Genomic DNA, 20,507 nt, shown 5'->3' with positions numbered 1-20,507 from the left:
CACCACGAACTGTGGCTGTCCTCGATACCTTGCACTCACTCCGTGTAATGTTTACCTTGAGTGCAGTGGGCTTGGATTTGAACTGACAAGTAGCATTAAATTTGGACCAACCAATAGGCTTTGATCAAAGGCTTACATTTAGACTAATCTGGACCCATCAGAGCGCTTCCGTACAGACCAATCACAGGCCTGAAGCCACAATATAAGCACCACTCCACTCACACCTTTGCAGTTGTACTAGGAAGTCTCTTTTTCTTGTGTGCTGCAGCACCAGCTCTTTGAAACAAAGGCTTGTTCCAGGGACCCTATAAATCATATAAATTTGCCCCTGGTTTATTTCTTGGATAGTGTGGGCTTCGAAGGTCTTGTAAATCTCCTCAAAATTTTTACCTTGCATTGTATGAACAGAATAGGCACTTTTAAAAAACGAACTATAAACAGTAAGCACTGTTAGCTCTAAAGAGCTCCAGTGACCGGAATCCAAAGATCAGCTACAGTATGCAACACCTGATAGAGTCCACCAACAACATCTGGAACAAGTGATCAGGAAGCATTGATCAGGAGTGACCAGCAGAAGCAAATCCTTGCCAACAGCAGTACTGACTGATAGTATGTGCTATCAACTGGAGTCGACCTGGAGCATCGGGGAACAGAGCTGTAACACTCTGGTCTGAGGGCCATTAATGCTCAAAGTCGAAAGCTGCTAGCAGAGCTACTCTTTGCCAAATCATGATTTCTATCTAAATCCAGCTAAAGAATTGTCAATTCTCAACTTACGAAGAGTTAAGAAATTTCCATGACAAAGAACTCCTCAAGAAATTTTTGCCCACTGTACTCTTAAGTGAAGTAAATCGAACACATATAAATACCACATTGTTTCTCTGGTGTGAGATACCAAAAGTGTAAATGAGGATCAAAATGTATAATGGATATTGTGAATTAGGAAGAAAATGTTCAAATGAGAAGGGGAACTAGGGAGGAGGCAAGTGGAAACTAAGCTTTTATAAATAGGAAGGAAATGAAGGGTTGAAGTGAGGGTAAGGGGATGGGAAAGAAAAAGAATCAAGATATATCATGTGTAGACACAAATTACCTATGATGAAGGTGATCATTGGGTATACCTAAAATGTAAAAATAAACAATTAAACGCAAAGGAGAAAAGAAATTTATGACCACCAAACAAACACTATTTCCAAAACTCTCAAAGAGACTTAGAAAGAGACAGCATAACCAATAATGCCAAAAATCTAACAGAATGAATACATCAGGCAGGATGAGCAGTTAAAGTGTTTCAGGAAGTAGGGGATGGGAGGAAGTGTGTTAACAACTCACAAATAATTCAATGACAGAAATAAGTGATTACCTTTCAGAAAAAACTTTCAACATAATGGTCTCAATTTCCTAGTTAAATTTTATGGAATGTTTCCAGAAGCAAAATTTAATGGCATACTATATACAAAATTCCTTTAATTACAAAAAGAAATTCATAGGCTGAAAAAGGATGAAAAATTATATTCTGTGCATCAGGAAGCCCAAAACGGGAATAGCTACCCCATTTTCTATCAAAGTAGACTTCAAGTCAAAATTGAGCAGAAGATGCAAAGAAGATTATTACCTATTGGTTAAATAATCAATTCAATTCAGATGAGGTAACAGTGATAAACATATATACACCAAGTACCAGTACCTCCAATGTCATAAAACACTACTGTACTTAAAACATCAGATAAATATAAACATGTTGTAATGGGGAACCTCAATCTCCCACTATTTAGTGATCTAGTTCATCACAAGTAGGTGAATTAGACAAAAAATCACCAGAGAAATAGCAGAATTGAACCACACCTTTCAACAAATAGACTTAATAGATATCTACAGAGCGTTCCGCCCAACGACAATAGAATACGCATTATTCTCAGAAGTATATGGAACTTCATCCAAGAACAAAACAAAACATAATCACATACTATCCCATAAACTGAGCTTAAGTAAATGCAGAAGAATAAAAGTTATGTCATGTGCAATATTAGATCATAATGCAATGAAAATAGTAATCAATAATGAAAGAAAACGTAGAGTTTGTCCAAACACATGGAAATTAAATAATACCCTCTTGAATACTCAATGGGTCACAGAAAAAAATCAAAGAAGAAATTAGCCCCATGAACTTGGGGATCTGGGAGTTTGGGGATGCATTTCATTACCTTGTTTTGTCATATTTCTAGTGTATATGTGTGTGTGTGTATATGTGTGCACACATGTGCGTGCTGAGGGTTGAGTACCAATGAGAACAGAAAGACGTTGTTGCTAGTATAGAGATCTCTTTAGTTAGCATCTGCTTTCCAGTGATGTGATCTTGACTTTGTTTTGTAGCTCTTTAACGTATTCAGTTTGGTAGGATCAAATCTAACAGCTTGTGTTTGCAGAGATCGGTCTCCTTCTCTTTTACTTATGTTTCCAAATATTAGTATTTCTGGGTTTTCATTGGTTTCTTGCTGGCTTAAGTGGTGATCCACGAATAGATCCTTTGATCTCATGAGCTAAACATGGAGCCTCATATTTATTGCTTTAGCTGAATATCCTTATGCGTGTTTCCTCTCTCCAGTCTGGCTTCAAGAAATCTATTCTTTCTTTGATCATAGTTCTAAAACTTGTATGACATAAATCAGCAATATTTAAATGAATTTTAGAAGGTATCATCAACCCAGACTAAAGAAATAAAGTTTAGAGGGAGAGTGTGAGTAAAACATTTGTGACAGCAGGAGAGACATGGTAGAGAGTTTTAGAAATATAATCCTTCTTCTGATACCATTTGAAAATGGTCCTCAACATTGATCAATATCTGAATCTATCAGTTCTAATTTTAGAGACTAACTTGCCTGTTAGGTTGATATTTACTTTCCAGATTAGAATGCCTAGAAAGTTGCTCTTTGACTTTATGATTGAGAAGTTTCACAAAGAAATGAAAAAGTGGTGGAAGTGGAATGGAAATGAATAATTGATTTTAGAATTCTTTCAGAAAATATGTGCAGAATATTATACTGACTGAGTGTATATAGGGAATGAAATAAATCAAATGCCAGAACCTAATGACTACAGGGTATATTACTATATTAAAATTTTAAAACACACTTCATAGATAAAATAATTAAGATGGTGTCATAGAGGCATAGAATAGAAATAGCATATAGATAGGGATCAATGGAATAGAATTGAAAGTCTAGAAATAAACCATCGTATTTTATAGGCAACAGATTTTCAACAAGAGCATCAAGAGAATTCACTTGGAAAAGAATATTCTTTTCAACAAAAGGTACTGGGGCAACAAGATACTCATGTGTAAAAAGAATGAATTTGGACATCTACTTCACAACATATACAGAAATTATCTAAAAAACGAATCCAGGTCTGAATTCTATACACTAAAAGTATAAATATTTTGGAAGAAAATATAGGTATATATCATCATGATCTTAAATTATTCAACTCTTTTTATTATATGAAAAATAAAACAAAATTTCATAACAAAATAACAAGGATAACAACAGTTAATACACTGTGTATTGTTATCTTCAAAGCAGTTACTCAGAATGCAAATCCAAAACGATTCATGTCAGAAAAAAAAACAGTTAATAACACACAACTATTCTCAGTGACCTAACATAAACTAATAGCATAAATGAAACAAGTTAACATATGTATTAAAATGTTTTAAAATAACAAAATATGTAATTTGGAGATGTATATGCACATCTCCTTACTTCCTACTTATCTCTCTTCTAGTTTGTTCTTAATTCGTATATACATATACATAGTGTTTCTCATGTAAGAGAAACCAAGCAGTATTTGAGCTTGCCTCTCTTATTTTGCTATGGCCTTATTTCACATTATGTTCTCTAATTGCATCTATCTACTCATGAATGCCTCAAGTTTATGAAACTACAAGCAAAACCGATCACAGAAAACATAGATAAATTTGACCTCATCAAAATTAAAAACGTTTGTACTTCAATAACACCACAGAGAAAGTACTTACCCGGGAGTAAATATTCGCAGTTCACACTTTGGATAAGCGATTAGAATCCATCTGGGCTTAATGGTATACACGTACACATCCGGGAGTCTGGGAAGTTGCAGTAGGAAGATGACAAGTTTAAACCCAGCCTGGATGACTTTCTGAGGACCTGTCTCAAAATAAAAACAGAGTGGGGGATGTAGCTGAGTCCACCTTGTGCTCAACTCAATCCCCAATATGGCCAAAAGGAACAGGGGGAAGGGTGGGGGTAACACCATAATACATAAAAGACATTTTCAACTCCTTCATAAAGAGATAAAGAACTCAATTAAAATATAGACAAAGTCTAAATGGACATTTCTCATCCTGAAAATGAGAAATTTCAACAAAATTCTAGAAGATGGAAAGTGAACAAGAATATGTTGGTGGATGAAATATCAAAGTATTTCACAGCCTAGAATAAACTGCGTAAGGGCTGCTACACTTATAGGCCAGGAAGAAGGCCTATCTGCTGAACTCAGAAATGCACTGGAATCAGGTGACAGGGCTCACAGCAGAACTTAGGACTGCTGCTTAGAGCAAGGAATTCATTTAAGGTTTAAATGTATATGCAAAGGCAGCAGAAATCTAATACTAAGCTGCGCTAGAATGACTTGCGATCAGGGGCTGGAGGAAAGGAAGGTTCTCCTCTAAAAGAATAGATATGCTCCCTTCACTTTCCAGTTAGGGTTTAGGTAGCAGGAGCTTTTTGTGTCCCAGAACCACCGTGAGCCCTGTTTGGTAGTGGCAGCAGCTTAGGTGGGAAGTTCCCAGATGCAAGTTCTCCTCTTCTAGCTCTTTTAGCTCTAGCTGCTGTTCAGCTTTAGTGCTTTTCCCGAAGCCAAAGCGGCCGAGTTACTGCCCCATTAGTCAGCATGAAAACTTTCCAAGGACGAACCTTCACGGGAGGTCACAGTCTTGAGAAAAATGTTCTAGCTACTTATTTACAGAGGGACAATGGTGAAGCCCACTTTGTATGGCTCTTTAGAGGATCTCAGAAGGCACTGGACCCTGTTCTCCATGTGTAACTAGCTTAATAAAACAGCCATTATTGGCAACGAGCAGCTTCTCTTTATCTTTCTCATTCCCTTCTTGCCTGACTTTGGCTTCCTGAGATTCCTTCCCGCACCCAAGTGCTTGTTTCAGACTTTGTTGTACGGAAAATTTAAACTGACATAATTGTTTAAAGAGAATATATGTGCATTTTCTCTAAATAGTCTCTCCTTCCCCTCTTTTTCCAAAACTCTCTATCTCTCTGTCTCTTTCTCTGTGTCTATGTCTCTCTCTAAAGTATGGTGAATGACTAAATTAAAATGATTACGAGAAAAAGACACATTGCATTGGTCTCCCTCAAAATACTCCTTTATCAGTCTTTTTACTTTCTGAAGCAGTTATGGAAGTCTGCTTTCATGTTGCTAGTTATGCTGGTTGGCTACAGCAGTGTCCTGAAATGATTTGAAAGATTTAACTCCCAGGGTCGTTTTGACTTTGAGGGAGCGCTAATAGTTGCAATGGGCCCAGATTTGGGGGAATAAGGTGGGTGAGAACACACTGCAATGGTTTCATGAGCCTACCTTTCTGAATAGCAGCAGTCATTGTATTTTCTAATCATACCTTGGAAAGACACTCCCGAAGACTCAGAACTGCTTCGTAGAATGGTAGAATAAGTCCACATGTTCAGTGTGAGGGAGAACACTTTGAGGGATGTCAGGGTTTATGTCTGTGTCCCCAAGGGCTCATGAGTTTGAATTGTGCATTTGTTATTCGTTCATTGTCTGGTGCTTGGATTGATGGTGTCAATGCTCCACCCACAAAGGTGTGGAGCCAGGATATGATGTAATGCCAGGAAGAAGCTGTGTCTTTCTCTTTGCTGGTTCGAGCTTGCTATTTGCAGCTGCCATGAACTGCAGTCCAGCCATGCCTGCCTGTCTTGGAGTCAACTGAGTGTGGACTGAAACCTCCAAAAACTGTAAGAAATAGACCTTTCCTTTCCCAACTTGGGCACCAGGTATTTTGTCTCAGCGATGATCATAAAGTAACTAAGAATAGGGGATCAGTGGTAATGTGGCTTTTACTGTAATAATTTTTAATTTTAAACACATTCTGCCTATTTGGATTACTCCTATTTTTAAAAAGGGACAAAAGTCAACTTCGGATACTCAGCTAACCCAATGAACTTTCATGTATATCCAGTGTGATATCATGGAAGTCTTTGATGTGATGGAAATCTACTAAAAGAACATGTAAAGACATCATGTCACAAAGGTACAGGCATTCCCATATTTACAACATCACACTTTGTAATAGCTTGGAAGTGGCCTGTATTTCTATGAACAGGTGAGTGGGTATAGAAAATGTGGTGTTTATACACAGTGGAGTACCACTCTTCCATAAAGGATAAACTTGTCATTTGTAGGATAATGGATGCACCTCAAGATCATAATGTTAAGTGAAACAAATGAAGTGCACGAGCTCAAACGTTGCGAGGTTTCTCTTACACAACACATCCAAAATACAAATAAAGAGCAAAATAAAAGATAAATCAAAGGAAGCAGGGGAATCTTTGTAAAAGGGCGGAGGACCAAGAGATGAAGGGTGACGGGAGGGGAGAGGAAAGGGACTGAAAAAATGCATGAAAAAGTTATAACCAAATAGAGTGAACATATTTACAAATGGTGTGCCTAGAAGCTTGGGAATTTAGAGAAGCCCAGTGAAACAGTCTAAAGCAAATTCAAAAGGCCGATAAACCAAAGTGAAAATGGACTGACATAAACAGTAAAACTCTAGGGAATAGGGTTCACCATAAAAGAGGTACAAATTTCCTCTGAACTTATGAAACCATTTTTACAATAAGACAAATGCAAAATAAAGGTGCATTAAAATACTGATATTTATTCATCAGATTACAAAAGAATCCAAAGGGGCGGTAGCACTTTGTATTTCTGCAAGCTAAAGGGAAACAAGCATTATTACACAGGTCTTAGGAGAACAAAATGTTACAAATGATATAGAAGGACATTTGGCAACATCTATCCAAATTAAAAGTGCATTATTCTTTGATGTAGAACTCCCCCTTCTGGGCTTTTAGCCTAAAAATACCCTCCCATATGAATGAATTCTTATCTGTACAAGATTATTTAAGGCAGCCTCATTAAGTACCGGGAGGCGGGGATGGAAACAAGGGTTCCTGTGAAGGACTGATCTGGAAAGACATACCAGATCTGTAGATAAGAGAGAAAATATAAAGCCACTGTGCTATTTTTGTGTAAAGAAAGAGGAGAGAAAAATGAATTTACATTAATATTTGCTCATATCTACCTAGAGAAATAAAGACTAATAAATAGTGATTACGCACGGGAGGCATTTAGGAGGTATAGACCGTGAGGAACTGAGAGTACAGCTTGTCAAGGTAGCCCTGAATGTGTTATTCAAGTAGCTGTTCAGGTTTGTCATCCTCTCCAGTACTTCAGGTTCAAAGCATCTGCCTTGTTTCACTGACTGCGTCAATTCCCTTATTTGCCACAGTAGCGCATGGCTTCTGCCCTTCTTAGGTAACCAAATTGCTCTTGCCTCAGTGTTCTCCATGTTGATAAATGTGATAACTATCTTTCCACCTTTCTCTTGCACCACATCTCAGCAGTGTTTCACAAGCAACTTCCTCTCCGATTTACCCTCTTGGCTTCACTCCCGTGTCTCCACAGGGTCCTGCTTTCCCTTCCATCTCGCTGGATACCCTTGTCTTTCTTCTCTTCCTCCCGTTTTCCTTCCACCCTTCCCCTTCCTCTACCCAAACATTAAATATTGGATTTCTTCAAAACTCTACTGTAAACTTCTCAACATTTTACTCTTCACACACAACTACGGATTCATTTGCGGACAGTGACCTCCATGTTTGTATTTCAAGGCCCCTCACATCTGAGGCTTTCATTTCCTGCAGCTCCCTCTACCCAAGCACGATGTATAGAGGCAGACTCAACTGGCGACTCCTGGCAGCCATGAATTCTGGCCATCGTGGGAGGAATATCAGAGGAAGTGCCACAGGGTCCACTGTAGAGAGATGTGTTGCAAATATTCTCTCCCTTTCTGATTTGTCTGCTCATTTGTTTCTGTGTCTTGATAGATATTTTAAAATTTTTATGAGCTCTAATTGTTCTTTTATTTTAGTGGGTCTTTTAGATGAAAGATTACAAGGGATTGAACCCAGGGCCTTGTGCATATTAAGCATGTGGTTTTCCACTGACTTACACCTCGAGCCTAGTAACCATTTTAAACTGTATGGTTCTACAGTGTTAAGTATATTCATATTATTGTAAAGCATAGTTTGATGTTTTTCCTTCAAAGTCTGAAATTATACCCATTGATAACTTTCCTCTACCATGTCTGTCCAGCCCCTGGTAGCTGCTGTTCTCTCTATTTCTGTGAATCTGACCTCTCTAGATTCCTCATATATGTGGAATCATATGTGATTTGCATTGTATAACTGGTTAATTTCATTTAATATAATGTCCTCAAGAATCAGCTACACTGTAGCATGTGATGGGATCGCCTTGCTTCTTGAGGACATGTATGAATCTAATTTTATGTATGTTTTCATCTGTCATGGAAATTTGGGCTACTTCCAGTTCTTGCTAGCACTGCTAATGAAACTGGATACACAAATAATATGAGACGTTGCTTGTAATTATTTTGGATAGACATTATAGATAATTGGAACTGCTGGTTTATATGGTAGTCTATTTCTGCTATGGTTTGTTGTTTCTGTGGTTGCTTAGTTTTATTTTTTTTTTTTTTGTTTTCTTTAGTCGTTTCATCACTTTATAATCATACCAACAGGGCACAAGTTTCTGGTTTCCCCAAATAGTTTCCAGCACTTGTGATTTTTCTGGAGGGTGTTTTTTCATTGAAAGTAGATACCTTCATGGATATGACATTGTTTAGCACGTGTTATCTGTTCCTTAAGAAACATTTACCTAGTCAGGAGGGGTGGTGCATGCCTGTAGTCCCAAAACTTGGGAAGATGAGGCAAGAGGATCACCTCAAGGTCAAGATGAGCAAAGGCTACATACTGAATTCAAAGCCAGTCTGAACTACATAACAAGACCCTGTCTCAAAAAAACAAAAACAGAAAAGAAACATTTACCTATTCTAAAGATGCAAATATACATTGCACGATATAGTTTTGGGTTTACATTTAAGTCTATAAACATCTATTTTTTGTGTGCTATACGAGGTACGAATCAAGGTTCTGTTGAATATCTAGTTGCTCTGGTCATCTATCCTACACAGAAATTTATTGGTACCTTAACATGTTTATTTTGTCACTGCTTTTAAGAAGCACCCCAGGTTCAGACTGTTAGGTTATGGAAAAGAACATGACCCTTAGCATTGAGAAAATAGCTACTTCTTTGAATTCCTATAGTATCCAACACAGTACATATGGGTCACACAGGCAATAGCATGGGAAGCTTTGAGGACTAGGAAAGTTGACCCACTTAACAAATGTTACACATAGTAAATATCTATTACTGGAGCAGGTAAAATTCTTGAGCTCACTTTCCTAAATGCCTCCGACATTACTAAGTACTTCTGAAGCTAATTTACTCAGTGTCGCATTATTTAGGTGAAATTCCTCAGAAAACATAAACCGAACAGTTTACTGTGAGGCCAGATTACCAACTAGGCAAAGGAGTGTGATCTTCAATCTAAAACTGATGTGCTGTTTCATGACAACATGACTTCAACTAGTTACTTTAACTGAAAATACAGAGATTATTTTAGATGAAGAAACAGATACTCAGAGAAGATAAGCAACTCATCTGAATGAAAAGTACATCATGTTTGTGGCTGCAGGTAATAGGAAACTTCACTCAATTGGTTTTAAACAATAAGGAAATGCATTCTCCCACTTACTAAAGCTGGAGACAAACCAGCTTGTAGATGCTCTAAAAAGATGGCCTCATTTAGCTTTCAAAGCGCACAAACGTAGGAATTATTCCAGAGGAAGAAGCCGAGGGTTAGAGAAGACAAACATTGAACCCAATGAAAGACTCATCCTGTTTTTGGTTGCACGAAATAGAAAACTTCATCCAAATAAGCAGTAATCAATACAGAAACACATTGTCCCACACAGAGCTACAGACAGGGCAGCCCTTGGCCGTGGCACAGCTGGATTTCAGGTCTGTGCACCTACCATGCCCTTGGCTCTTTCCTCTGTGTGCCCTACTTTGGAAATAAGACCTCATTAGACTCTCCCTAGCAGATTGCTTCTGATATCTCACTGCCAGGATTGACTCAGTCTTATACTGATCACTGGCACAGGGACCTGGATTACCACACTTGGTCTTGAGGTAGAAGGGCAGTGAGCAGTGAATCACCACAACCAGTATGCCATGCTGTGTGCCTGTACTGTACATAGCTAAGTTAGGAAGAATTAGAGGCATCAGACAGGATTAGGCTTCCAAGGGAGTCAGTTCAGACGATGAGAATACACTACAGTTATGGCCAGAGGCATATCTGCTAAAGGCGGGCCTCAAGATAAAGAAAGAATGAGCAGGCCTACATACCTCTGCAAGGGATAAATGGTGCCACCTGGTCCACAACAATCTAGACAGACATCAGTGGGTTACCGAGACCTCCTATCCATCCTTTCCTAAAAGCAAGTCTTTGTGCTTTCTGTGTACTCATGCCACATAACTTCCCCACTGGATCAACATCAGCTAAGTGCTCTGCTTGTGCTCTCCTGGATTGATTTGAGGCACGTTGCACCCACCTTGTGATTTTGCTCTATAAAACTTCCTTTGAGAATGGGGCTTGTGGCCCCTCCTGTCTCTCAGGAGCTATTGCTCTCAATTCTTTTTCCTACTCTCAACCTCCGTTATTTCTTAGAATTCATTTCTCAATTTTGGGGAACACGAATTCGGCGTATTTGACATCCAGCATGTTGGGAGTTATAGTATTTCCCCCATGTTGCCCAAACAATACCTGTGAATTCTGAAACATTCCTTCTCAGTTTTGGTCCTAAATACTGGTCCTCTTTCAGGACTTTTGTTTAGTATTTTCTGCCAGCAATACCTCTAAAAACTCCTTGGAATGAGAAATGGACTTACCAGTTCACATAACACATTATATCTAAAGAACAAACTCAGTCATAAACCAAGCACTGGAGCCTTAAAAGAAACTTTTGAAATCCCTGTCGGTCAGGCGACTGCCAGCAGGCAGGGAACAAAACTAAGTACCCAGGAGGAGCGCACTGCCAAGAAGAAGGCAGGGTAGCAGGGGCCACAACTATACAAATAACACAATTCAGGGGACATAAAAATTGTTAGCAGAGTTTACTGTATTTGGAGGATCTAAGAAGTCCAGAGGCTCACCAGTCTATACTACAACTCTTGGGGTGGGAGGATGACTGTTCTAAACTCCATGTAATATGTAAGTTTGGATTACTTCATAATATTTTGGTTTAATAAACTGTGGGAACTAGAATGGATCAGAATCAGACCATGATGTGAGCGCCAGCAGTGGAAGAAGGGAAAAGACAAAGGCAGGGGAAGTCATAATGTGATCTCTGTTCGGAGGCAGAAGTTAAACGGCTTTTAGATTGTGTGAGGCGCTGGGCACTGGCATCTTCCCAGGAGAATAGGAAGCCATTGTGGGAAGATATTGAGTCTTCTGTTCAACTAGAAGATGGATCGCTGGTCATTTTGGGGGCGGCGGGGAGAAATGGTCTGATTATTTACATCCTGATTTTGTGGGGTAGTTTATACTGGTTGCACATGTAATGGAATGCTGTGCAGATGATCAAAACATGGTAACACAGACGTACAGTTACATGTTTATGTCATGGAAAAGTGTTGATAACATATTGTTGGAGGGAAAAGTAAGTGATTAAGCAGCATAAAGTCTATGATCACATTCATGTACAAGGATTCACAAAGACCAATAGCAAGCATGTCTTATTCATTTGTTTGGGGATAAAATAAATATATACATCTTTCACTATACAAACAGCAAAAACTACAGTTTTCCTTCTGCACAGCTTAGCAGAAGACACAGTTTCCCATCTTGGATCTCGTGCTCCAGGATTCCTGAATGACTGTCCTCAATACCAGTTATGCTTCCAGTTTCTCTTCCCCGAAAATGTCAAGTTTCTTCTCACAGAAACAACTTTTAGGTTCAGTGGTTCTCCCCCTCCCCTGTTTGTCTATTCTCTATTTCACTTTACTCTTTCTTATTTCTTCATTCTGCCAGCCTTGTGTGTAGATTGCTAGAAGGTGTAAAATGAAGTTATTCTCGAAATGCCGAAAGTCTTGCATCAGTCATCTGAGTGAGTGGACTGCCATTGGTGAAAGACTTTGAGGGTTCAAATGCTCCACTGCTTTCTAAAATATGCCTTAAGTCAGGCATTGTGGTGCACGCCTATAATCCCAGCATTTGAGAGGCTGAAGCAGGAGGATTTTGGGGAGTGTGAGACCAGCCTGAGCTACAAAGTGACCTCAATGCCAGCCGAAATGCGTAGTGAGACCCTGTCTCAAAAAGACAAAAATACAGAAATAAAACAAAAAAATAAAGTGTGCCGTGACTTTCCGAGTTATGTGTCTCTGGTGGCAGACTTCCATTGTGTACACGCATACCACTAACTGGAGCCACAGATATCCTCTCATAGAGTAATGGTGCTGGAGTCTACTGCCCACAGGTTCTAAATCTTTCTCACTCTAATTGGAGAGAGAGGGCAATCCACTGCCCTATCCGGTTTTGGGGTGTGTGGGTGCCTGTGTGGGTGTGTGTGTGTGTGTGTAACCAGGGACTGAAACCAGGGCTTCAGACACGCTAGCCAAGCTCTTTACCACTGACCTCTATTCCTAGTTCTGCCTTCTTTGCTTGCAACATGATCGTTGTCTTCCCAAACTGCTGAAGGCCACTACTTTAATATCTCTGAATATCAAAGAGAACTTGGAACTTATCCTTCCCATAGGCAACTTACGTAAATTCTGTTGTAAATTTCATATTCTGCACACCATTATACACTCATAGAAATATGACTGCAGAGGGGCTGGGGATTTAGCTCAGCGGCATAAGTGCCTGCCTAGGAAGCAGGCAGTCGTGAGTTCGACCCCCGGTACTGAGAAAAAAGAAAAAGACAAAAAAAAAAAAAGAAATATGACTGGGGGGAAATTTTTATAAAATGCTGACAACAGTCCTATATAGAACAGTTTGAATGATTTTTATTTTTTACTTTCATATGTTGCTGAATTTTAGAATGATAAATGTGTAGTTTTTATAATAAGAATACTAAACAGCACTTGTTAATAATTTACTATGTGCAAACACTTTCATTTACAGGACTTTTATTAAACACACACTATTACCGTCTTCATTTTACTGATGAAAAACTGAGGCAGAAAGAAATAGAGACGTACGGCAAGGGAATGTCAGAAGAGGGAATGATAAAATCTGGGCAGCCCAGGTAAGGAAACTAGTAACTAGGTACATTGCACAGGGAATTTTTATATGTAATAAAGAGAATAAATAAATGATGTATATTAATATTAAAATTGTGTATTCTATATGGGCCTAACAGTGCATTGTGGGATATCGTCACATTCTCACTAATTAAAGTCTACAAAGTATGGAAGCATTATTGCAGTATATTCTCAGCATGACCAAATTCATGATCATTTAAAAGTCCTTCATTTTTCAAATTTGTTGTTTTCCTTAGCAGTGTTTAGTGTTTCCAGAAATTATACAATCATATTACTGTGAATTTACAAATACTTTCTTTGGCCTGGGACAAAGTAAAAACAATAAACAGGCCTTGCTAATCAATGGATCTACAAATAGCATTCTTTGAACAAAAGCAACAGCTATTCAGGCAATTGTTTAGAAACTATATTTTTGGGTAAGAAAATACTTTTGATACATAGTCAGTCATATTCTAAAGCAAATCTAGGTGCTAAGAAAGGTGAGATAGCAAGACTACATCACTAGATGTGCGTTAGAGCTGAGGTAGAGTCCAACCTTCTAACCTGGGTGATCAAGGAGGTGTTATGTTGACATCATAAAGCCAGAAGGGGCAACAGAAGAGCAGCAAATAGCAGAGGAAATGAAGTTGATTTTAGTCACTGAGTTACAAGGTATGTGAGATATTTCTAGGTGAGGACAGTTTACCACATGATTGGTAGAATATTGGAGACAGATCGGATCTGAGCTTTGCCAAATTATATAGTTAACATACTTATACCATAGACCTTTAATTAAAATATAATATATAATCTTTAACATAGTATATAATCTTTTTTTACAATTTTATTTAAGGAGTAAAAGAAAAAAAGCAAAAAAAGGGTACAGGTTATACAGAATTTCAGAAAAAAATAAACAGTAAGAAATCACTAGTTAATGGATTACATATTGTTATCTTAGAAATATTTGTTCAAGTTACAAAATTAAAGCATATAAAATGGACATTCAAACAGTGAGACTGCAAACAATTCTGTTCAATGATCCAACAAAACTCAGTAATATCATTGTGTATCTTATACACTTAAATATACATGCAGTTATATCGTTTAGAGCACTTTCTTTTCCTCTCTTTTGTACAATGACTATTACACATTTTGGGTTTCATTACTCCCACAGTTCTTATTACTTTTTTGGAAGAGAGTAAAACCGAATGTGACATAACAGAACAGAGTCAGTCAAATCAAAAGGGTGGACATAATAGATAATGTAAAATCATAATACAAGGTGATCAACAATGGTTACCATAATGCCCCCTGTAATCTCAAAATGAATTGCCTATATCATCAGTTATAATAAAATTGAACAAAACAGTAAAGAACGAAACCAACAAAACTAAAACATTGGAGACATTACAGGTCTTCAAAAGTAGATAATAGTCAACCAGAATGGGCGTCATAATGAATCCCACTATCTTCAAAGTTGTTGCCTAAACTTTCAAACCTGGTACTATCAAGCAAAACAGAATAGAGGGACATCAGTCAAAACAAGATGGTGAGAGCAATACAGGGCTTCAAATCAATTTAATAGAAAATCATAGTGAGTTACTATAATAAATCCTGCTATTTTTTCTTTATTTTTCCCTTAATTAAAAGGATAAAAATAAAAAAGTAAATAATAAAATGGAGATTGAGATAAAGGGGCATAACAAGAAAACAGTGCAGATCAAAACATAACCATTTAAGCAAAATAGTGTTTCACCACAAGATAATCCCGACATAAGAGTAGTTACCATATTGTCTCTTTCCTTGAAATCTTTGAGTATAACTTCGTATACTATAGCATCAAATATATCAAAATAATGTAAAACCATTCAAGAGAATGACAGTATTACAGGGTATTTGGAATCAACTAACAGAAAATGAACAATGGTTTCTGTTTAATCTCCTTGTCTATAAAAGTTTTGTTTATTCTATCACATATAATAAAATCCAACAAGATACAACATGTTAAGACCTATGGAGACAGACAAACAAAAGCTTGATTGGACTTCAAAACAAGATGATATTAAATCAGCATTGCGTATTAGGATGTCGTTTTCTCCAAAATAGCTGTTCTTATCATCCAATCTTCTCTGCCTCATTTCTGTTGAGATCTTTTTCTGTCACTAGTTGTCAGTTTGTCTTCTTCATTTTGTTTTCTGCTCCATTCATTGTGGCCCCTCTGTCACTATTTCTGGATTCTTGGTATTTTTCTTTTTAAGAATATCCTACAGTAACCTCTGTAGAGTTGAATTTGTGGTTGCATATTCCCCTAGTTCCTCTTTATCCTGGAAGCACCTTGTTTTTCCATCAATTTCCAGGGATAGTTGTGCAGGATATATCAATCTTGGCTGGAGGTTATTATTTTTCAAAGCTTGAATTATTTCCCCCACGCTCTTCGTGATTTGATGGTTTGTGCAGAGAAGTCTGCTGTAATTCTGATGGGTGTTCCCTTATAAGTGATCTGTTTCTTGTCTCTGACAGCTTTTAATAGTCTGCTGTTATATTGGGTTTCTGGTATTTTGATTATTCTGTACCTGTGTGTAGCTCTGTTTGGGTTGTAGGTGGCTGGGGTCCTGAAGGTTTCATATATCTGAGTATCTTTACCTTTTGCTAAATTAGGAAAATTCTCCTGGATTATTTCTGCGAGTAGCTTTTGTACTTCATTTGTTTGTGTCCCTAGCTCTTCTTTTATGTTCTTAATTCTTAAGCTATAGATCCTGTTATCATCTTCTAGCCTTTGTATTATTGCTGTTTGTTTCTTTGTTATTTTTAAGATGTTTTTCATTTCATGCTCCCATATTACAAATCTGCCCTCCAGTTCAGATCATCTATCCTTAGTTTCTTTCAAGCTGTTATGCCAGTTTTTGATAGAATTGTTAGTTTCCTGGTAATCTCTTTGAACCTGCTTCACATATTCTATGTTTTCTCTATTTTCTCCACCAAACAATTCTCCCCTTTTTTTGTGTTGCTCCATTCCACCATCTGTTTTTTCTTGGGCAGTACTTAGCATTTCTCTAACTATTCTGCTTATGTCTGGCTTCAGGTCATTAATAACTTCATTGCTGAACTCTTCTATGAGGCTCTGGAGATAGCGCTTTATGTCTATTGGTGCCGTGTCTGCTATTGCATGTTTCTCAGGATTGGGGACCTAGGAGCCTTTCTTGTTGCTCCCTCTTCTCATATTCTTTGTTCCTTGTATACAAGCGTATATAGGAGGCCGAGCTTCCTTCCCTGTCGGCCACAGTTTGTATGAATTGCGCCAGCTAGGTGTTCCCGCCCACCGCAACGCTCCAGGGAAATAGGGACCTGGCAGCCTATGACGGACCCGCCACCTAGGTCAACCTACCAAAGGCTTCACCACTAGGGTGCACCTCCAGTTGCTGGGACCTGGGTTGTGCTAGCCTTCTGGGTCTCAGCCAGCAGTGTCACGTAGGCTAGGCACTGCTCACCAATCCCGCTTGAGAGGGGGATATGTGACTGAACTCACTGCAGCGCCCTGTTTCGGCAAGTCTGCCCGGTCCCGGAATGTCCTCTGTTGGAGCCTCCTAGATCATGGAAGAGTGCCCGTTTCCCTCACTCACTGCAGTTCGATGCACGGCTCCCCACCTGTCCCGCTCTCAACTCTGTTCACCGATTCCCGTTCTCAGAGCTTTTGTGAGTCTCTCTCCCTGCCGAGCCGATTCAGACGCAGCGGAAACCCAAATCGTGGCTTCCAATGGTGCGGGCTCCAGCTTCCACTCTGAGGCTTTATGTGTTCCTGTTATAGCACCAGGATTGCATTCCCAGTTGGTTTCTCTCAGCCCTGTTAGTACTTGGGTCAGCAGGGTATATCTCCTCTTACTTAGGATTCCTCACTCCACACCTTTCCTGGATTCTAAGCTGCATCTCTCAGAGAGCCTCCTTAGCTGCTGCTGTCTGTCTGCCATGTTCTCCCAGAAGCCCCTATAATCTTTAATACATATTATACATAAATACGTCAAGTTGGAGAAGTTACACATTCTACTTGGGTCTTAGGCACGTCATACACAAAGTGACTCTGTGATAAACATCCCCTCACAGAGACATTCTAAAGAATGAGGCAACTGCTATAGAGTGATGAGAGACTGTCCAACGAGTGACACTAAGAGGGGATCACTAAACAGATGGGGATGGGTATTGTTAGATGGAGACAGCGAGCACCTCTCAACCAGAAGGAATTGACTTTTGTGCCGTAAGATTAATATAGCTTGCACTTAGTTGTGTATAGCCAAGCTTCCTGGGCATAATACCTCTCCTGGAAGAAGAGACTTCGCAGAGAATTAGTAACAGAGAGGAAGCAACATAAGTATATTAGCACTTGGTAGAAGCATATTCTTAAGGAATTATTACACAACAGAAGAATTATAATTTTTGTGATCATAAAATAAATTCACTGTCATATAGAATTCATTTTTGTAGGAATTTAAAAATTTTTTGTTAATTCTGTTTATCACAGTTTCACATCACTAGCCTATAAAATGCGGTCTGTTAGAGTAATACAATGAGCAGAAGGTAGGGAGCCGAAAGGCTCGAGGTTGAGTTTGGATCCATCATTTACTGGCTCCAAACCCTGTCTGCCATGCGTGGACAATGGCGGCTCTACTTATCTTTTTGGTAGTTTCGACTTGGAGCCCCCTTTTACTCTTCTGTTTTCCTTAACCTTCGAAATCCAAATGATCGCTTGGTTCTGACTGCCTCTTAATTCTGAATTCTTTATCCTCACTGTGTTTCCGTCTGCACTATTTCTAGTCTGACAGTTTTCCAGGTAACCCACTTTCCCCACGGTGCCTTCCTCTCTGGCTCCAGAATGCTCTTACAACTTGCTTTGCTTGGGATCTGGCAAGGTGGAAGGACTCGGCAAGGGTTATGAGGCCAGGCTCTCTGGGCATCTTGCCTTCTGCGTCTCACCAGCACCTTCCCTGCCAGCATCCCAGCAGTGATCAGGACAGACTGGACTGAGCCGTGGCTCTTGGGGCCGGCTGTGTTCCACATCCTGTTCCTGCTCCTCACTACTTCTCCTCCCAGAGACACAGACTACAGACCGTTCTCTTCTTGTGCCTCATTGCTTCAGTCTACTGCATTGAGCACATCAACGAAGTGGCTGCCGTGAACTTGAGGTTGTTTCCCAAATACCAGTATTTTGACTCAGTGAAATGATTGTCTCTTGGTGCCACTGTCGCTCAGTGCCATGCTCATCATGCAAGACTTTGGTGACTGACCTGGAGAACCTGCTAGACAAGAGATAAGAGAGAAGGAGAAAGGAAGTGTGACATGCAGCAGGGGCTCTGGATCCTGTACTGTTTCTTCCTTTACCATGGGGATTTCCAGCATGCTTGGCCCGGGTGCCCTCTGTCAGCTGGGTCTGCTGGAAAATGGTTTTTTGATTTGAAATCATTCAGATGAAAGGGTTTATATTTAGAAGGTTAAAAGTTGACAGTTTGGTAGATTACATATAATTCCCTACTCTTTTTAAGTATTTGGAAGTGAGCTGATAGGACTTTTTTGGTGAGGCTGTCGGAGTTTTAAATTCCTCATTTTTTTTTCCAGTTCCATGTTGATTTGTGTAACTTTTACAATGATCGGAAAAGTGGCTTAAAGAATGGCATCCCATGGGGAGTCAAATCGTAAGAGTGACATGACCCCGTTGACTTGTGTCCCTTGTATCTGAGGGTGTTTCTGATAGCACCTGTCCGAAGATCACCAGACGAGGCTGCTGGTCAGTACTGTGGCTCACAGGATCTTGCTCCATCACAAGGGCTTCGCAGAAAATGGAAATGAATTGGGCCTCATCATGCCTTAAATACACAAACCTGCACCACAAGAATGTTGAATGGGCATGGAGCTTACCAACCAGGTCAGTTTTCCTCTGGGGACAATGAGAAAAGATGTGAAAATGACAGGTCCCAGGCCTGGCATTGTTTGAGCCAGGGAGACTGTGATTTTAGACCAGCATTCCCACCATCTGTATGCTGTGTGATGGCCCAAACCTGTAACCATCCAGCTAAGTCTAGTTTTTCCTGCCATGGGAGTGGCAAGGAGTAATTAGTGTTGCCTCATCTGGGTGCTGACGGTGTGTGTGTGGTTGTGACCTGGGCTTCTGGGTCTTCCTCTGTGCGAGTGTGTGGATCAGCTTTTGGAACACCTCTTTTCTCTTTTGGAACAGCTGCGTTTGGTTTTCAAGAAAAATAAACTTTATTACATTTTAGTGAAGTTCCTATGCAGAGGCCAAAATTGCATATTAGCAACTGTCTTTGTATTTTGTCCACAGGGAAAATTCTGCAAGCCAAAGTTATCAACAAACAGTTACATGATTGTGGCAGTAACACTGCCAATTTAAAGAGCTCACAGGATGTGGGCTGAGGTGTGGCTCAGCAGTAGAGTACTTACCTAGCACACACAGGACTCTGGGTCCCCTCTCCAGCACCAATGTGCAAAACAGAGTTTGTGAGGCGTGACCGGCCCTGCATTCATGCATCGTGTAATGAAAGGTTCATAGATGATCTCCCACTGATCTACGTAAATTAGCAAGAAAAATTTTAACATGCATTGATATTTTGCATATTCCACATCTGTGACATCCTGTGTATTACTGTTCAATAAAATGTATCTTTGGTAACATAAAAAATTACCGCTCTTATTTTGTAAACAATTGACACACAGAGAGATGTTAAAAATGCAAACTCTTTAGCCTGGTGTAGAGGCCTTTTATTCCACCTCTGTTTTCCAGGCTCAGTCCCATGACTTCTCATTACATATCTGATGCCTGCTCAGTGGAATTATTTTTGCCATTCTCTCATACCTTGATCTTCTGTACTTCTGCATCTTTGCATAAGATGTTTTCTCTGCCTGGAAATCTTTTCTTCCTCCTCTTAAGTAGCAAAATTATTTATATTCTTTGAGAACCAACTCACTGCTCTTAAGAAGCACCTGCCATTCTT

At 39.3% G+C, this 20,507-nt stretch overlaps 1 long non-coding RNA gene across 1 annotated transcript in view; it reads left to right on the top strand.

The window, feature by feature from the left end:
- The window catches only part of LOC134476294 (uncharacterized), a 41,836-nt gene extending 21,641 nt beyond the window's left edge, over window positions 1-20,195 (top strand). The window contains exons 3-5 of the long non-coding RNA XR_010047870.1: window positions 13,394-13,517; window positions 19,117-19,423; window positions 19,838-20,195. This is a non-coding gene — a long non-coding RNA (uncharacterized LOC134476294). The remainder of the gene's footprint in view (window positions 1-13,393; window positions 13,518-19,116; window positions 19,424-19,837) is intronic.
- The last annotated feature ends 312 nt before the right edge of the window (window positions 20,196-20,507 follow it).

The sequence above is a fragment of the Cavia porcellus genome, unplaced genomic scaffold (genome assembly GCF_034190915.1).
Source record: "Cavia porcellus strain 051 isolate PalLab524CR breed Dunkin Hartley unplaced genomic scaffold, mCavPor4.1 scaffold_6, whole genome shotgun sequence".
Lineage (NCBI taxonomy): Eukaryota > Metazoa > Chordata > Mammalia > Rodentia > Caviidae > Cavia > Cavia porcellus.
The sequence above is the reverse complement of the archived record's forward strand: the minus strand, read 5'-3'. Positions and strand labels throughout refer to the sequence as shown.